This window comes from Lolium rigidum, chromosome 5 (genome assembly GCF_022539505.1).
Source record: "Lolium rigidum isolate FL_2022 chromosome 5, APGP_CSIRO_Lrig_0.1, whole genome shotgun sequence".
Classification (NCBI taxonomy): Eukaryota; Viridiplantae; Streptophyta; class Magnoliopsida; order Poales; family Poaceae; genus Lolium; species Lolium rigidum.
In genome coordinates this window covers 10,149,722-10,157,328 of record NC_061512.1, presented here as the reverse complement: position 1 = coordinate 10,157,328, position 7,607 = coordinate 10,149,722, and the positions used below count along the sequence as shown (strand labels likewise).

Genomic DNA, 7,607 nt, shown 5'->3' with positions numbered 1-7,607 from the left:
ACTTGTGGGTCATCACCCCTCGTTGCTACCGTCTTCTAGATTGCATCTTGGCTTGGATTGCGTGTTTGCGGTAAGAAATTTTTTGTTTTCTATGCTACGTTATCCTACACCAGGAGCCTCTGAAGCGGTCGATCTGTAAGACGGACGAGAACGGCAACCATGGACGTGAGTTCGTTGCATGCGAGAGCTTGCCATATAGAGAGGGATAAGGTTAGATCTCGCTCCAATTTCTCTGTTTTCTCTCGATTTTCTTGTTATTCCCTCGAATTTGGGATTTAGGGTTCACGTTGTTGTTTTCAGATCTTGAAGAAATGCAGGCATTTCGAGTGGATCGATGTGTACGTTCGGAGGCTTCGATTGCGGGAATCAATTGGCGCTATTGGGGGCGCAATTTGGGAGGGGGGGACTTCGCTGTAGAGAATGCGGCGGAGAGAGGAGCCGTTCCGATTAGGGACCTTCCGATTATGCCTAATGCTCCCAATGCGAAGCTGGTGGAAGTGAAGGGAGAGCGAAGAAAATGAACAAGCGAGTTAAGGCGGCTGATCGAGTTGAAGAAGCAAGCTAATCTGATGGCTGGTTGTTTTTTTGTTGTATAATTACGATCGGATTCTTATCATTGCTCACCAGACGCTAGAAGTTGTTACAAGGGATACCTAGTTACAAATCCATTATTCAGTTACATGTACTTGTAGTTGTTTTCAAAGTTAGTGTGTGCATTCACCGAAATTACCAAACTATATTCCCTAAAAGAAAAGGACATCTAAAGATAGTTGATAATTGTTAGAGGGGTGACAAATAATGCAATCGCCGAAATTCGCAAAAATGTATGCCTCATGTTTATAACAAAATTATACCACTTTTAGGCCGTTTCAAAATACCAATACTATATCCCAAACTATATTCCCTAAAAGAAAAGGACAGCTCAAGATAGTTGATAATTGTTAGAGGGGTGACAAATAATGCAATCCCGAAATCCGCAAATATGTATGCCTCATGTTTATACCAAAATTATACCACTTTTAGGCCTTTCCAAAATACCAATACCATATCCCAAACTATATTCCCTAAAAGAAAAGGACAGCTAAAGATAGTTGATAATTGTTAGAGGGGTGACAAATAATGCAATCCCCGAAATCCGCAAATATGTATGCCTCATGTTTATACCAAAATTATACCACTTTTAGGCCTTTCCAAAATACCAATACCATATCCCAAACTATATTCCCTAAAAAAAAAAGGACAGCTAAAGATAGTTGATAATTGTTAGAGGGCTGACAAATAATGCAATCACCGAAATCCGCAAATATGTATGCCTCATGTTTATACCTATACTATATATTAAGTGGCAAACTCGTCATTGCATTCTCCACCGATAGAGAGAGAGAGAGAGATGGGTGGCCACGAAGAGAGAGAGAGAGAGAGAGAGAGAGAGAGAGGTTGCCACGAAGAGACGGATAGGGGTATACTGCCCGTTAGATCAGTGGATCAACGGTTCGTGGAGTCGATCCGTGTGACAACGGCTCAACCAATCGGGATAAGTTTGGGCTTCTCGGAGCATTTGTGACAGTACTTGAGGGCAAAACCGAGTAGTACTAAGAATCCAAGGGCACATAAATAGTAAATAGACTAAGGGATTCAAACAAAAGAATTACAAAATGAAAAATGTGTGTTTTGTACAATATAATTCATATTGGGCTACATCAAATTATTTGCAATTCAAATATACATGAGTGTGACAATTATGGCATCATTTAGACAAACTATGTTTTGGGAAAGATGTTTTGCAAAGGGGTTTGGGTGGAAAACCATGCATCTTCATAGCTACACTAGTGATTCGAGAAGTGGCAATTTGTGGTAAAACTTGATTTATATATGTTTGTTAAGGTTTTCTAGGTGGCGGGTTGCGTAGGAAGACTCCATGAGTAGTTGCCACTATGTTTTTATTTTTTGGATTTTTTTGCGCATGAAATGACTCAATTAGCTATGTTAATCTCATTTGTTGACTCTCTGTTGACCAGCTACTTGAGGGTAAAACTGAGTATATTGCACTTGCCGGTCTAAGTCCTCGAGGGGAAAGCTGAGTACGAGATAAAATTTCACGTATAAGGCACGAGGTTATAACTGAGTACACCAAACGTCCCAGGGTTAGACTCGTGTAGCGGTGCACGCTGCAGCCGTGCATAGCGGACGCGTGTTGCCGTGCATAGCGGACGCGTGTTGCGGTACACGCCACCTTCGTCTTTATAGAGCCCCTCTTTCTCTCCCTCGACGCACGTTCTCACTGGCTCACTGCAACCGCCTCTCCTGTCCCATCATCTTCTCCACAACCGAAGAAAAAACCCCGAAGAAAACCGCCGGTGATGGAGAAGAATGAGATGCCCATTGTCGGCACATCAGCCGCCGCCCCCGTCCAGGCCCCTGTCGCTGCTTCCATCGTAGCGGCCGGCGCATCGGCCGCCGCCCCGTCCAGGCCCCTGTCGCTGCTTCCAACGTAGCAGCCGGCGCATCGGCCACCGCCCCGTCCGAGGCCCATGTCGCTGCTTCCAACGTAGCAGCCGGCGCATCGGCCGCCGCCACCGTCCGAGTCCCCGTCGATTGGGACCCGTACGAACCGGTGCGATACGACGCGCCGGAGAACCCCTACGACACCACCATCGTCGACAACGAGCCGGAGGTAACCCTTTGTTCCCTTGTTCTTATCTCATTTCAATCATTTTGTGTTAGATCTACCGTTATTACGGTTCAGTACATTCCTAGTTCAATCCTTTTTTGTTAGATCTTGCGTTATTACTTGTTCGTCCGTTTCCTAGTTCGATCCTTTTGTGTTAGATCTTGCGTTATTAGTGTTTGTGATTTGCTTTTGTTTAAGATTTGTGCCAATGATGATGAATATTTGGGCATAAATTGATTCAGGGTTTGGTCAGTAAACAATTGGTGTGTACAAATTTGTTGTGCATGATCTTTGGTTTGCTTGACTCAAATCCTGGATATAAGTGTGTCCAATGTAGCCGAGGCTACCTCTTTTTTTCGAGCACATATTATCATGCATGATTTTTTGTTCACTCTCTGTTCCATCATCGTTGCAATTGACTCCGTGTTTTTTGCACGATCTTTGGTGCTACGTGACGAGTGCGGAGCGGCGGCGTCGACGAGCCGACGACGAGTCCTTCCACACCAAGACTCGTCACGTCCTCAGGAGGCTGCAGTCCGGCCATTACGATGGCCCTTTTGCTCGAGGCATTTACAAGTGCCCCTTCTGCAACAGGAAGCTCCGCGCCACCGATTTCAACTCCCTGGTGAACCATGCTGAATCCATTGGCAGATGTGGCGCTAGAGTTGGAAGGACCGTGAACGTGCATGCGTACATGGCCAAACACAAAGCACTTGGGATTCACCTGCGCAACCTCCAAGCGAGTCACACGCGCTACATGGAGGCGTTGAACGTGCCTACTGCACTCTCTGTATGTGACTGCTCTATCTATAGATCAGCTTAATTTCATGTAAAATGTAGCTTATGTTGGATCTATCGGTACTACTTTTGGATCTGTCCTGAATATATCTATGCTATGTTGGTTGCTGTATGCAGCTTATCCTATATTTTTTTCCGGATTTGTGCCCTAGATTTCCTACCTGATTGGGTAAAAACGAAGGCATAAAGAAATGAATGGCGTTAAAAAACAGAAGGAGAAGCTGCTCTAGATTTGCTACCAATTTGGGCTATCAAATATGAATGAGATCGAGCGATAGAGAGGAAAAAGGTACATTGAAAACTGCTAATCTGGGCGAAAGAGACAGAAACCACTCGTGCCCCCGTCCCGGACCCACACGGCTCCACACGCTACGGCCCCACACGCTACGGCCACACAAACACGGCCTCGTCCTGTCCCACGCGATCCCTTACTACCAGCCCCATACGACGCGGTCCCACACGACGCGACCCCACAAACGACACGACCCCACTCGTCAGCACGGAACGGTCAACTTAACGGATTCCTTCCGTCCGAGCTCCTTCTGCGGTTCAGACAAGGGTTTGGGGAAAACTGAGGAAAAACTAAAGAGCTGGGGAAAACTGAGTACAACTAAGGACCTGAGGGCACGAAAATAGAAATCCTTTTTTTTTAATTGTACAGATATTGTTCCTTGCAACTTTCAGAATTCTCAACAGTATAAAAGCACCTGAACTGTTGTGCATTTGTCTTCACCCTTCAATAGCAAGTGCCTCAAACCACACTCATCAGGTCACCCTTTGCCTCCAAGAACTCCAACTCCTAAATTCACATCTCAATGGAGGCTGGAGGACTGATTTCTGAGGCTTGCTGGACCATGTTTGACTTCCTGCAGCAGGGCGAGGAGTCTGATATCATGGCACAGCTCCTTGGCACCTTCCCCTCCCACGACGAGGAAGGCCAGCAGGGTCTGCCGTGGTATCAGGCTTCCCATCAGCCGTACTATGATTGTAATCCTAACACAAGTGCATGTAGTGAAAGCAACAGTAGTAGCCTTGCCGTTCCATCCGAGAGTATGGGCTACTATTTGGGTGACTCCGGTGAGACCCTCGGCATCAGCTCCTGCATCGCACCATCTGGCCTCAACTTGGTCCAGTAGCAAGGTGCAAAATGAGTATATGAACATGATCCCAAACATCTCCCATGATTTATATGGGAATGGCGAGTCAAGCTGCGAGGATCTTGATTCGGTTGGCGCTACTAACAAGAGAAAGCACTCGGCTGAAGAAGAGATCGACGGCCAAGCAAGAGTAAGTACTTTGGATGACTGATCATTCTGTTTTTTAGATCAAAGGCCAAAAGGCCCAACGTTAAATTAATAACGCCACAACGGCGACAAGGTACAAAGAGCTGAACCCAGCTTACAACACACACCCACACACCCACACGAATTGCCAACATGGCTACAACAACCGGAACCTCGAACGGCGATCACGACCCTTACGAAGCCTACAAAGAATCGGAGAAGACACCGGACATCAACAGTGTCGGGCCGGAGCTCACCCTAGAGCGAGCCATCGAACACGCACGCCGTCAACAGAACTCCCCGCCGCGGGCAGCGCCACCAGTGGCCGACCACCACTGTGCATCGACCACCACCGATCGAACCCCAACAAGCAGCACCAAGTAAACTCGACGAGGTAGCAGGGGAGGACGCAAGCCTTGCCGAAGGTCGCCAAGCGAAGAGCGAACGCCAACCGAAGAGACACGGTAAGCTCCAAGACGATGTCTTCAAGAAGAATACGACACGAGAGCGCCGTCACCGCCCGATCCGCAGATCTTAGGTTCTCACCCGGAGCACCTTGCTCGTCGAAGACCGCGCCTCAGCCACACCACCAATAGAGAGCCGCATACTGTGAACTCCAAGGCGGTGTCTTCAAGAAGATCACGACACAAGAGCGCCGCCACCGCCCGATCCGAGGATCTTGGGCTTTCACCCGGAGCACGTAGAAGGCTAGGGAGAAGCCTCAACAACGCCTTCAAGAAGGGAGTGGCGTCCGCAGACGTCGCCGTTGTGGCCCAGGTGGGCAAGGGTTTCCCCTCGGCGAACACTCCCTCCCTTCTACACAGATTACCGACCGACGGAGCGATCGATCCATTGCCACTGCATGCTGCTCGCCGGCCACCACATCGCCCCCGCGACCATGGTTTCCGGCCAGCCCCTGAGCCACTGGCACGCCCGTCAACCAAAATGGCTCCCACCGACCAGGGCCGCCGCCCCGGCTCCCAGCTCTGCACACTGCAACACTGAGGAAAGACGGTAACTTTGCAGTGAGGACACCGGACTCCGACCAAGGAGCCGGCCGGCCACCGCACCCTTGCACCGCCGGGGGGAAGCCCCTACCAGAACGACAACCGGCAGCCCCCATGGCCCTGGCGCCCGCAGATCTGGGGCGAGGATGGGCTCGAGAGGTGCCTGGGCCCCTGCCCCTGATCATTCTGTTCACCAGCTATGTTTTAGAAAGACATTCATTCTGCTAATGTTAGTACTGACTGTAATTGATTCATTGCAGGGTCGGAAATGCGCAAGAAAGGCTGAACCGAAGCGAGCAAAGAAGGCCAGACAAAACGAAGCGAGCTGCTGCACCTCTGAAAATGACTCGAATGCTTCTCAAGAGTCAGCAGAAGCTGACGGTGTTAGACCGAAAGGAAAGGCCCGGGCTGGCCGTGGAGCCGCAACTGATCCCCAGAGCCTCTATACAAGGGTACTTACTTGCATCTATTTTGCAGCCGAGGAAATAATATTTTTCGATAACTGAATGTGGAACATACTAATGCTGTTCTTTGTTTGAGCAGAAAAGAAGGGAGAGGATCAATGAGAGGCTGAAGACACTGCAGACCCTTGTGCCTAACGGAACCAAGGTAGATATGAGCACTATGCTGGAGGAGGCAGTTCAGTATGTAAAGTTTCTGCAGCTTCAGATCAAGGTGAGGATTTGGACAACTCAAATCATCCAAATTGCTCTGTGAGACATTGCAGTTGACGAAATTTTATATCTCCAACTTTCAGGTCCTGAGCTCCGATGATATGTGGATGTACGCGCCGATTGCGTACAATGGGATGAACATTGGACTTGATCTGAACTTGTAGAGATGATTTTCACAACCTTGAGCTTCGGCTTGTGCGTCGGCGGTCACGATGGCATCCAACAGGCGCGTGGAGCGGATCGCTTCCACCATCCCCGACATCCAAAAGCCAGGGGACTGAAATCCCATCTCCATCCAATCTCCATCCAATGGTGGACATGAGATAAAGGCAAATAGCTCTGATACTTAGAAACGACACAGAGCATTTGACACAGATTCAGCAGCATTTCAAACAGAAGATTCAGTAGTATGGACTGAAACAGAAAAAATATGAAGATTCAGCAGTACAGAGTATAGCAAAATAAATTGATAGATTAAGTAGCATTTGACATAGAAATTCAATAGCATTTGACATTAAATGGCTGTAGCATTTAACTGGATTCTACAGCAAGAAATGCCAATGTTGAACAATCATTCGACTATACTAGTCAGGCCATTTCACTTATACACTTTGTCCACAAAAGACTAGTTAACCCTCAAAATACTCTACTTATCTCTGTCCAAAATACTACCTAAATAACCTTGTAGATACTAGATCAGATCATCAAAGAGATTATCTTCATTAACTCATGAAGATGTCGAGCTCGGTAAATCTGTGAATTGCATCATACTCTTGCCGCTTCTCATTTGCTCTTGTGGGACTCCCTCCTTTGTTGGTGCCATCATTCTTCACTTGCACTAGAAATTTCCCTACCAGACAACTTAGCAATAGCGCGATGCTCCCCGGCTAAGGCGTCGGCGCCGTAAAAGTGTCTAAATGGCTCCCAAATGCAGGAGATCAATTGTAGTATTTTTCAATAAAAAAAGGTTGTCGAACCCACCAGAAGCTGAAGGTATTGGTTAGTAAATTTGACAAGTAAAACAATAAAATGGTGCAATAATTTTGCTGTTTTAGGTGTCTAGTTTGCAATAGAATAAAGTGCAAGAAAATAAATAGAAATAAGTAAATGCTCTCAATGAGAGAAAACCCAATCCTTTATGCAGAAAGAGGACAAAGTCAAGTGTGTGTTCTTA

General features: G+C 47.5%; 1 pseudogene; it reads left to right on the top strand.

Annotated features, from left to right (window-relative positions):
- The first annotated feature begins 4,284 nt into the window (after positions 1-4,284).
- LOC124652504 lies at positions 4,285-6,597 on the top strand (annotated as a pseudogene).
- The last annotated feature ends 1,010 nt before the right edge of the window (positions 6,598-7,607 follow it).